Source organism: Tursiops truncatus, chromosome 10, assembly GCF_011762595.2.
Source record: "Tursiops truncatus isolate mTurTru1 chromosome 10, mTurTru1.mat.Y, whole genome shotgun sequence".
NCBI lineage: Eukaryota > Metazoa > Chordata > Mammalia > Artiodactyla > Delphinidae > Tursiops > Tursiops truncatus.
This window is the reverse complement of record NC_047043.1, coordinates 101,502,421-101,514,590: the sequence shown is the minus strand read 5'-3', so window position 1 is coordinate 101,514,590 and position 12,170 is coordinate 101,502,421. Positions and strand designations below refer to the sequence as shown.

At 42.7% G+C, this 12,170-nt stretch overlaps 1 non-coding gene across 1 annotated transcript; it reads right to left on the bottom strand.

Moving 5' to 3' along the window:
- Positions 1-9,876: 9,876 nt before the first annotated feature.
- On the bottom strand, positions 9,877-9,983 carry LOC117314050 (U6 spliceosomal RNA). The gene has a single exon (XR_004528733.1). It is a non-coding gene; the product is annotated as a U6 spliceosomal RNA (small nuclear RNA).
- Between the last annotated feature and the right edge of the window lie 2,187 nt (positions 9,984-12,170).

The following is a 12,170-nucleotide window of genomic DNA, read 5'->3' as shown; positions in this document are numbered from 1 at the left end:
TCTCCCTTCCTCTTGCATTTCAGTTCAACTATATACACAACTAGCCCCCAATTCTCTTTTGTTTCTTAATTTCTAGAGCACAGTCAGGTAAGATTAAATGAAAGTCTATTGACTTGTTGAAAGCAAAGTTATTTTTATCAAATTTTTAAGTCGCTTGGAATGCAAGAACAGTAGTGATACATCCTTCTATACCCACCAAGTAAAATATGGTGAAAAGGCAGTAAGCCTTTGGCTGCCTTCAGCCGATGAAATGTGGGCTTTTGCAACCAACTGATTCTCTGTACTAACAGAAGAGAAAGGCAGCAGACGTAAGACGATGCCACAGATACCAGTCCTCTTTGTGTTGCCTCACCCACCAAACTTCTACAGAGGTTATTAAGTAATTTTTTACCCGAATGCATTTTTTTCTTTTCTCTGGCATGAATATGTGTGGTCCTGCACCCCCCACTAGGGACTGGTGAAAGACTGGTTTGTTCCCACTAATGTGGGTTAAAGTGACTCTGAACATCCTCTGTGTCTCCCCACCCTTCCCACTCCTTCTATTAAGTCCTTTGCTCGTCTAATCCCCATCCCGCTCCCTAACGTCACCCTCTGTCACCTCGCTTCCCACCCCTCCATCACTTTCCCATGAGTATGGGAAGAAAGAGGTTGAGACAGGAGGCTGAGTGGACTGGTAAAATGATGGCGATGCCAATTTTTTATTTCGTCCCATCTGCATTGATGCCTAACTGGCAAAAACAACACGGGGAAGATGCTGGGTAACAAAAAGATGGCCAAAAAAAGAAATATGGGCTGAAAGCAAACCAAGCACTTGAGCAGCATTTTTTTTTTTTTAAACTAAAGGGAAGCCGTTATCTCTTGGCTGCCTACACAGCCTGAAGCGAATAATTAACGCACTCAAACATTAATAGTTCTATGATTTTAAGAACAAGAACATTATGCAACATAATTTATGACTGCCTCAGTTATGAGGCTCACTTGTGATTATAACTGAGTTTTTCCTCTGGGTATATATTCGTTACTTTCGTTATAACCTTATGCAGTGTCATAGGCCCAGTAGAGATAACATCTAAACTAGGATCGATTACGTGGGATGGAGGTATAACTCAGGAGTGAAGTGCTGATCCACTTATTATATTGAAGTTGGAGGCAGTCAAAAGTGGGAAAAAATGATGTGTCAATTGAAGCAAAATGAGATTCCCCCACTGTGGAGCCACAACTAGGCTAAATGTGGAATACAACTGATAGTGTCATCTTTTTGTAAATTGCCTGGAAAGGACACCCAAGACACCCTTTGGAGCTCACGCTTCACAGCATGAACAAACGTCCACTGAGTGAATGGAAGGGAGTAGATTTTTAGAGGACCTGTAAGATGTGGGTAAGAGAAATAGAGGAAAGAGCGTGCTCCAAGAAAGGAGGCGCTGGGGAAGGCTGGGGAGTACAGTAGAAAGAAAGGCAGAAGCAGAGGTTCGGAGGTGAGAAGGAGATGCTAGGAGTAGACGATGCGAGAAGGATGAGTGAATGAGCCCACAAGAGCAGGGATGGGTGGGGCTGAGAGTTGGACACGTGCATGGGAGCAGCTTACAACGGCTGGTGGATGAAGAATTAGGAGAACAAGAGGGAGCAGTGAGAAAGTGCACAGAAACATGATGAGAGAATGTCTGAGGAAGGTTGCCAAGGTCAGGAAGTAAGGAACGCGTCAAAGGTGAGAAGAAAATGTCAGTGGGGACATCAGTTAGAAAGTCTTTTGCAGCAGCATCAAATATAGTTTCTGGATATTCAGGGCTGGGGACCAGATTCACAGTCTCTCAAATAATTTTACCATCTTGGCAGATTGAATCCAAAAGGTTCCAGTTTCCCAACGTTTGCTACTTAACTCCCAAGTATACGTATAAAGCTTTTAAATGGAATGAATTTCAGTTGTTTAGGTATTTTTGTGGTACACTTAGTTCAGATTTAATTGTTCATTGCAAATATAATTGGAATGTGGGCAAATATCATACAGAGCCCTAAAACCTTCTCGATGACTCACACAGGTACCATGCACTCATGTGTTAACTGTCTTAGCAAAAGCCCTGTCTGCTTTTGGGAATCTCTATGTGTCCCACTGTGATTGGAGTCACTGCCAACTAGTACAGCAATGAGCCCTCTCCCTAATACCTGTCCTGGATTTAATTCCTTATGGTCTCCTAGATAGTCTACAGGCCACCCCAAAAGAGCAACCACGGAAATCTTCTTCACCATGGAGGGAGCAGGACCGAGGGGGTAAGGCACCAGACCCTGACTCCATCATTTACTACCTGGTATGGCCCTAGTCTAGTAAATCTTTTTTTTTTTTTTTGGGGGGGGGGTAATATCAAAATTTGAATGCCTGCCTCTTAAAGATATGATTAAATAAAATAATGTATGTAAAATCCCTACAATACAAGTATTCAGATATTATAACTAAAGTTCTTTGAGCCCTTCATGTTACAGACACTTTGCTTAATTCTTTACATAAAAAGTTTCATTTAATGGTCATAAAAAACTGAAAGTATTAACTCTCTCTGTATGGCCGACTAGATATCTAGACTGATCCTCCCACTGAAAATACCAAAAAATGTTAGGTGAAACGTGTTTAAAATCCCCTGAACTAAGAACTGTTATGGCAGTAAACACTCAGTGGGCCAGAATCTAAGTGAAAGCAGGAGACTTCTAGCAATGGAGAAGTGAGAAGGGAGACATCCCCTCCCCAAAAAGCAACTATAAAGACAGATAAATTTGTCAAAAACAACAATTTCAGATCTCTGGAAACCAACCAAAGATAAACAACAATTTGAGAAGAGCTTAATTTCTCGAAACTGCTGAACTTGAAGTCAGTCTTCAGGCAGCCTGTGACATCCTGGCCTGAAACTGCCCCGACTTGCAGCCCAGAGCATTCAGCGTGGTAGTTCTACTGGAGTGGGACTAGCTGTGAATCCTAGCAGCTTTGTTTGCCAAAGGGGTCTGATACGTTTGGGAGCAGAGGGTGGAAAACCCACACTCAGAGTGGCAAATGGAAAAAGCCTGCAGCTCTCCTAAGCTTGAGCTTTTAGTCCTGGTTGGGACAGCAGCAGATAAGAAAACTAGCCGGAAATGTAACAGAGATCTTCTAGGGAAATCCTAGAATAAGAGCAGATTTGAGAAGTCTGAAGAAAGAATCTGTGAACTTGAAATAGATCAATAGAAATTATATAATCTGAAGAAGAGAGGGGAAAAAAATTGAAGAAAAATTAGCAGAGCCTCAGAGACATATGGAATAACATGAAAGCTACCAATATAGGTATAATGGGGATCCTGAAAGGAGAGAGGGAAAGGGGCAGGAAATCTCTTTTCAAATGAATATTTGTCAAAAACTTCTCAAACTTGATGGAAAAACATTAATCTACAGTTCCAAGAAGCTCATCAAATCCCAAGTAAGGTAACGTCACAGAGATCCTCACCATAACACATCATAGACAAAATACTGAAAGACAGAAAATCCTTTTTTTTATATTAATTAATGAATTTATGTTTGTCTGCATTGGGTCTTTGTTGCTGCGCACAGGCCTTCTCTAGTTGTGGCGAACGGGGGCTACTCTTTTTTGCGGTACGCGGGCCTCTCACTGTTGTGGCCTCTCCTGTTGCGGAGCACAGGCTCTGGACGCACAGGCTCAGCAGCCATGGCTCACGGGCCCAGCCGCTCCGCGGCATGCGGGATCTTCCTGGACCGGGGGACGAACCCATCTCCCCTGCATCGGCAGGCGGACTCTCAACCACTGCACCACTAGGGAAGCCTCGGGGGCTACTCTTTGTTGCGTTGTACAGGCTTCTCATTGTGGTGGTTTCTCTTGTTGTGGAGCATGGACTCTAGGCGCACGGGCTTCAGTAGTTGTGGCTCGCAGGCTCTAGAGCGCAGGCTCAGTAGTTGTGGTGCACAGGCTCAGTTGCTCCACGGCATGTGGAACCTTCTTGGACCAGGGATCAAACCCATGTCCCCTGCATTGGCAGGCTGATTCTTAACCACTGTGCCACCAGGGAAGTCCCCAGAAAATTCTTAAAAGCAGCAAGAATGACGTTACATAGAGGGGAACAACAATACGCTCAGCCAGTGACTTATCAGAAATAGTGGAGGCAAGAAGGCAGTAGAGGGCTTCCTTGGTGGCACAGTGGTTAAGAATCCGCCTGCCAATGCAGGGCACATGGGTTCAATCCCTGGTCCGGGAAGATCCCACATCCTGCGGAGCAACGAAGCCCATGTGCCACAACTACTGAAGCCTGCGTGCCTAGAGCCTGTGCTCCGCAACAAGAGAAGCCACCGCAATGAGTAGCCCCCTCTCGGCACAACTAGAGAAAGCCCGTGCACAGCAACGAAGACCCAACACAGCCAAAAATAATTAGTTAATTTTAAAAAAAGAAACAATTAGCAACTGAGTCTAACAACATAAAAAATGATTATATGTCATCAAAAATTCTTAATAAAAAAATGAAAGAACTGAATCCAGCAACATAAAATATTATTATATATAATATCATGACCAAGTGGAATTTATCCCAGGAGTGCAGGAATGCAAGGTGGCTTTAATTTTAAAAACTCAATTAATATAGTAAACCATATTAATATAGAACAAAAACCAAATGATCATCTAATAGATGTAGAAAAAGCATTTGACTTGAAATTATTTACAAAACAGAAACATCACAGACTTAGAGAACGAACTCATGGTTACCAGGGGGGAAGGGGTAGGGGGAGGGATAGTTAGGGAGTTTGGGATTGACATGTACACCCTGCTATATTTAAAATGGATAACCAAGAAGGACCTACTATATAGCACAGGGAACTCTGCTCAACATTATGTAACAACCTAAATGGAAAAAGAATTTGAAAAAGAACAGATACCGTATATGTGTAACTGAAGCACTCTGCTGTACACCTGAAACTAACACAACATTGTTAATCAACTGTACTCCAATATAAAATAAATACTTTTAAAAAAGAAAAAGCATTTAACAAAATCCAACCCCCTATCATAATAAAAATTCTCAACAAATTAGGACTAGAAGGGAATTTCCTCAACTTATTAAAAGGTATCTATGAAAAGACTACAGCTATGGTACGTAGTGGTGAAAGACAGCTCTTATTTCTAAGATCAGGAACAACTGACAGGTGCCTGTTCTTGCTGCTCCTATTAACATTGAAACAGAGGTTTTAGCCAGTGCAATAAGGCAATAAAAAGAATTAAGCCATACAGATTGGAAAGGAAGAGTTTAATAGTCTTTATTCACAAATCATATAATCCTACATGTAGAAAATTCTAAGAAAGCTACAAGAAAAGAAAGACAGAGAGCGGGAGAGGGAGAGAAAGGAAGGAAGTCAAAGAAAGAAAGCAAAAAAGAAAGAATACTAGAACTAATCATTAATTTTAGCCAAAGTCACAGGATACAAAATCAGCATACAAAATTAATTGTGGGATTTCCCTGGTGGCACAGTGCTTAAGATTCCATGCTCCCAATGCAGGGGTCCCGGGTGTGATCCCTGGCCAGGGAAGTAGATCCCACATGCATGCCACAACTGAGGAGCCCACGTGCAGCAACTAAGGAGCCCACATGCCACAACTAAGGAGGAGGCAAGCTGCAACTAAGGAGCCCACGAGCCACAAATAAGACCTGGTGCAACCAAATAAATAAATAAAAATTTTAAATTTATTTGTATTTATATGTGCTAGCAATGAACATTCCAAAAATGAAACTGGAAAAACAATACTTCCCAATAACATCGAAATGAGTAAGATATGTATGAATAAATTCAACCCAAAAAGTGTGAGAATCATACACAGAAAACTATAAAACACTCCCAAGAGAGTTAAAAAAGAGCTACATAGGGGACTTCCCTGGTGGTCCAGTAGTTAAAAATCCAATGGTTAAGAATCCAATGCAAGGGATGTGGTTTCTATGCCTGTTTGGGGAACTAAGATCCCACACGCCGCGGGGCAACTAAGCCTGCACACGCCGCAACTACTGAGCCTGTGTGCTCTGGTGCCCACGCACCTCAACTAGAGAAGCCCGCATGCTGCAACAAAGATCCCCTGTGCCACAACTAAGAGGCGATGCAGCCAAATAAATAAACAAATTAATTAATTTAAAAAAGTGGTTCCTTCTGCATTTGTTTGAAAAAAATAAAAATAAATTAAAAAGAGCTAAATATATAGAGACATATTCCTTGTGTATGGATTTGAAGACTCAATATTCTTAAGATAGCAATATTCCCCAAATTGATCTATAGATTCATTGTTTTTTAAAGTTGACAAGCTGGTCCTAAAATTATGTGTAAATGCAAGGAACCTAGAATAGCCAAAACAATTGTGAAAAAGAAGAAAGTTTGAGGACTTATTTAACCCATTTTTAAAACCTAGAGTTACAGTAATCGAGCTATAGTGGTATAAAACCAACGGCAGACATATATATCAATGGAACAGAAATAAGAGTTCAGTAATAAATTTTTACATTTTTACTCAGTTGATTTTTGACAAAGGTGTCAGGGCAATTTCAGTGGGGAAAGATGAACCTTCCATCAAATGTGTTCAGCCCATTACCTCACACCACAGCAAAAAACAAGGAACAATACTGTATCGTGCACTTAAAATTTTGTTAAGACAGTAAATCTCATGTTAAGGTTTTTTACCACAATGAAAAAAATTTTAAAAATTAAAATTACAAAGCATGCTGTTAAGGTAAGAAAAATGTAAAGGGGTGGGGGAAACACACATATTGAGGAGAGAAAATATAGTGTAGAAGTTCAAAATTATACATTGAAAGAAGTAGGAAGAAGGAGGTAGCAAGAGCCCTGGGCTCGAGGGGAGAAGAAGCATCGAGAGACTCCTGAGTGAAAACAGTTATTTAGGAGCTGAGTGAAAATGAGGAGAGGTCTTCTCAGAATTGAAGGGAGAAAAAATTCAGGGGAAAGTAAGTCTTTTAAAATAACAGGTACAATTCAATTGAGTAACATGTGTGTCAGAGAGACTAATAATTTCCATCAGAGAGATACTGCGTTTTCTTATCATACTGCAGTTTGATTCAACGAATACCTGTTGGGGCATAAGATTTGTCAGACCCTGGGCTGAGTGTTGAGGACCCAGGGATGGGAGACACACACTGAGCCCAGAAGGAGTGATGGCCTAGGACAAGGTACAGACAGATAACCGTGCATACATAGGGCTAAGTGCACACCTATGTGGACACATGGTAACACCTATGCAGACGCTAACTAACTCACACCACAGGTAGGAATTAGTCAAATGAAGAAAAAGGAGAATGATACACTTGGCACCAGGAACAGGATGAGTCCAAATGTGGCAGAGAAAGATTACATGGAGTTACTTTAATGCTCTAATATCTCACTTCACCAGTGAATATGAATTTGGTCTGTTTCTCAATTAAATGCTGACTACTGGCTGCTGTTAAAGGATAAGACCACTGCTCAGCATCTGAAATCAAAAGTGCTGACGTTATTGCTCACCTACGTGCAGGAGGGTTAGCTGGTCAGAGACCTTCTCATTGGGCAAAGCAGATGGATAATCATAAGATTGTGGGCAGGAGTTTGTTTTGGATTAGTGTTGTCACAAAGGTGGGAGTGGGGTGTTGTCAACCTTAGACGTGTGGTTTGTGTTCGTTGCAGAGGCAGGAGTGTCAAGTCAGCCTCGGCAGAGGGGTCAGAGATGAGTCAGCTTCTGACTGGCTGTCTTTAGGGGCAAGGCTCCAGCTAACCGGCTGCTCCAGAGTCAAGTTCACTGAAGCAGGTTGTCACCGACTGATTAATCAGGTTGAAAACCAGTTCTGATGTTGGCTTGTTACAATACCTGTAGTAAAAATAGTTTTTTCTTAGGGGTGCAGACCTTTTATATTTTCTCACTCTCCCCTTTGGTCTTCTATCAGCCAAAGCAAAAGGAGAGACCGTGAGTGTGATCCAGATGTCCTCCACTGTGCTTGTTTCTCCTTGAAGACAAGATTTTATCTGTGGGTCTGATTTTCAGTTTGCATGTCCGTCAGCATAAGTCCATTGTGTTTTTGTCTCTAAGTCATTTGTTGGAACATTTGTTAGGACAGTGGCTCTGTAGATTTAAGACTCTGGATAAACAAATCAAGCTGTGCAACATACAAGCGTAACAGATTACTACATGGAGGAGGTGGAGGACACTCTCAAGGCACCATCTGGATTTTTCCAGGTCCGACCATGAAAACACGTCCCAACAACTGCCTGAGTCTTCCTTGATCGTCTTCCTTGATAATCCACTTTTCTTTTTGCGTGGATAGAAATTGTTGTACCTCATCTGTGGCGTTGATCCAGGTACAAAATGAAGTGTCAGCAATGGCACAGACTTCCCTTGGTTAGCAACCGAAAAATCCAAGGCTTTGCTGATTTCCATAACTATCTGGGCAAAGGAATTTTAACTGTTTGGTTTACTATTTTCTACACCAGCCAAAGCGGCAGACAAATTGTTGAGGACCCCCTGAGTTGAAGAGCAGCCATGCATGGACGGTTAGCCTCAGGATTCTACTCCACCAGTGTTCGCCCTGTCCTTTCAGGCTCTGTTAGAGGATGTAAACCCCTGAGGGTATTGGGACGTGGACACTAAGACACAGTGTCTAACTAATAGGCTGATAGGACAACTGGTCCTGGTCCTGGACTGGTACCCAGAGCCTGGCTCACACATAGGAAGAGAGAAGCAGGGGGGCTGCATTAGAGATGTGATCAGCCTCAGTGGAGCCATAGGTAGACTGTCTTTAGGGCTCGTGGTAAACTGTCACTATTACATCCCAAGAAAACTGTAATCCCTTTGTGTCAGTGCAAGGACATTGTTTTTCATTTTCGTATTGTATCATTATTGGTAACATTCGTGTAGCCTATCTCTATATCATACTTCCAGTTAGCTGCACAAGCGACAGTTTGGGAGAGCCAAGTAACAGAGTTACAATGGTCATCATCCCTCAGTAAGACAATAGAGAGAAAAATATCATCAGAGACATAAAGAATAAAAATACACAAAAAAGGGCTTCCCTGGTAGCGCAGTGGTTAAGAATCCACCTGCCAATGCAGGGGACACACGTTTGAGTCCTGGTCTGGGAAGATCCCACGTGCCGCGGAGCAACTAAGCCCATGCGCCATGGCCGCTAAGCCTGCGCACCACAACTACTGAGCCTGCATGCCACAACTACTGAGCCCACGTGCCACAACTACTGAAGCCCGCGCGCCTAGAGCCCATGCTCCACAACAAACAGAAGCCACCGCAATGAGAAGCCCGCGCACCGCAACAAAGAGTTGCCCCTGCTCACCGCAACTAGAGAAAGCCCGCACAGCAATGAAGACCCAATGCAGCCAAAATACAAAAAAAAAACTTTTGAGTTAATTCCATCTATACAAAGATTTCCCAGGTGTCTTCTTTGCTTAAAATAAAGTAAAGGTCCTCCTGCAGACAAATCCTCTCCCTGCAACTTATTATCACCCCATGATTTTTTTTTTTTTTTTTTTTGCGGTATGCGGGCCTCTCACTGTTGTGGCCTCTCCCGTTGCGGAGCACAGGCTCCGGACGCGCAGGTTCAGCGGCCATGGCTCACGGGCCCAGCCGCTCCGCAGCATGTGGGATCTTCCCGGACCGGGGCATGAACCCGTCTCCCCTGCATCGTCAGGCGGACTCTCAACCACTGCGCCACCAGGGAAGCCCACACCCCATGATTTTAAGCAAGTTGGGTCACTTCTCTGAGGCTGTTTACTTTTTTTTTTTTCAAAGGTGTTTGGCTGATGGGACCATCATTTCTTTTTTGTTTTTTTAACTTTATTGGAGTATAATTGCTTTCTGCTTTGTAACAAAGTGAATCAGCTATAAAAATATGGAATGCCTCACAAATATGTGTGTCATCCTCGCGCAGGGGCAATGCTAATCTTCTCTGTATCGTTCCAATTTTAGTATCTGTGCTGCCGAGGCGAGTGCTGAGTCTGTTTTCTTCATTCATGAAATGAAGATGCTAATAACAGTTGTGACACTTGAGAGAGATGGATACTGTGCCAGGCATTTAAGTGCTCGATAAATGATAATGATAGGGATTATTATTACTGAAATAAGTGGCAAGGGGTCCTTTTTCACTCTAGTGCCCTAATAATGCTCAAAATCTTCCTTTAGTAGCCTGCAGTATTCCAGCTCCACCCTCAACAGGTCTCTGTGCTGGCCGTGCAGCCTACTGAGGGGCCGTCCTTGTGCTGGGGTCACCCTGTCCTCATGCATTTGGAGTCTAAGGACCGTCTCTTTCTACTCTCTTCGCTTCCCCTCCTTGCAAATACACACAATGGCCCAGTGCACATTCACACAGCCTGCACTTCTGCGTGGGGAGGGACTCTTAAAATATTGCCTAGGGTGTGTTCTTCCTTGGGAACTAAAGGTGAACCCGTCAGACTGCTGGACCCTCTGGCTAATGCTGACCCTAATTTAATTTGAGTTGCAAAGATTTAAGAATGTTGGCCTCAGTTAAAATCTGCGCTAAATTTTCATTGTGGAAATGCTTGTTTTTGAAAACCATGTCATCACAGATACCATGAGTAATCTGAATTTAGATGAAAATGATTTCTGGAATTATGGCAAACTAGCAAGGGGTGTATTAGTCAGCTATTGGATGGTTTTTCCTGGAAAACTATATATTTCCTTCTTCAAAATGCAGAAAAAGATATGCCTAGATCGTTTGCTTAAAGTGGTTCTATTGCTCATGCAGTTACGTGTGCACTTTACCAGCTTCCCCACGCTGCAGTTGGCTCTTCTGGCGGGTAACTTTCTGGAAAGCTTAAAATAATTTGAAGAGTCTATATGAGCCTTATGAATAAATGAGGCCCTTACTAAAAACCCAGGTATTTAAAATGGGCTGGTTTCCATTTTGACTTTTTTCTGAGAGTTTTCTCGGGTAGCCCTTTCTCAGGAGAGCAGGAAAGAGTGGGGCTGTGTCTTGATGACAGAACCCTTTGAAATCCTCTGGTAGGAGACCGAGGAGAAGGGTGCTGCTCAAGGTCATGCATTTTAAGATGCTTTGTGTTTCAAGGAAGATCTTTTGTCATTTGTACCATGAGAGCTCATTATGAGACAAACTACTTTAATCCAAAATATATCTTAATCTTCTAAAACAAGTTCTTTAAAAAGATAGTCCAAAAAATTTTAGGTTAATATATCCTATTGCTATGAGAAAACGTTAACTCCTCGTTTTGAAGGCTTTCAATCCTACTTTTATGAAGAATCAAGTAGGAAACGAATTAGATGCAGACTCTTACTAGTAAAGTTTTGAGAAACATAGAACCTTCTGGGCTCCACCTCATCAAACCCAATTGTGAGCTCTTGTTGATGCTCTGTTATGAAAATACCGATTTGAATATGGTACCGGGGTTCTCTCTTTGAAAAATGTTTCTGTGAGATAAAACTTCAGCTCTCATACTATTAGTTACACTTTTGAATATATTATGCTTGCTTCTGAAATGACAATGTACATTCGTAAATATACTTGGCGTTTCCATCAAGTGTGGGTTTTTTTTTTGTTTTTTTTTTTTTTTTAATTTTATTTATTTATTTTTGGCTGTGTTGGGTCTTCGTTTTTGGACGTGGGCTTTCTCTAGTTGCGGCAAGCGGGGGCCACTCTTCATCGCGGTGCGCGGGCCTCTCACTGTTGTGGTCTCTCTTGTTGCGGAGCACAGGCTCCAGACGCGCAGGCTCAGTAGTTGTGGCTCACGGGCCTAGTTGCTCCGCGGCATGTGGGATCTTCCTAGACCAGGGCTCGAACCCGTGTCCCCTGCATTGGCAGGCAGATTCTCAACCACTGTACCACCAGGGAAGCCCAAGTGTGGGTTTTTTTTAAAAACCTTTTTTTTTTTAATTTCATTTAATTTTATTTTTTAAAAAATAAATCTATGGGCTTTTCTGGTGGCGCAGTGGTCGAGAGTCCGCCTGCCGATGCAGGGGACACGGGTTCGTGCCCCGGTCCGGGAAGATCCCACGTGACGCGGAGCGGCTGGGCCCGTGAGCCATGGCCGCTGAGCCTGCGCGTCTGGAGCCTGTGCTCCGCAACGGGAGAGGCCACAACGGTGAGAGGCCCGTGTACCGCAAAAATAAATAAATAAATAAATAAAAAATAAAAATTTATTTATT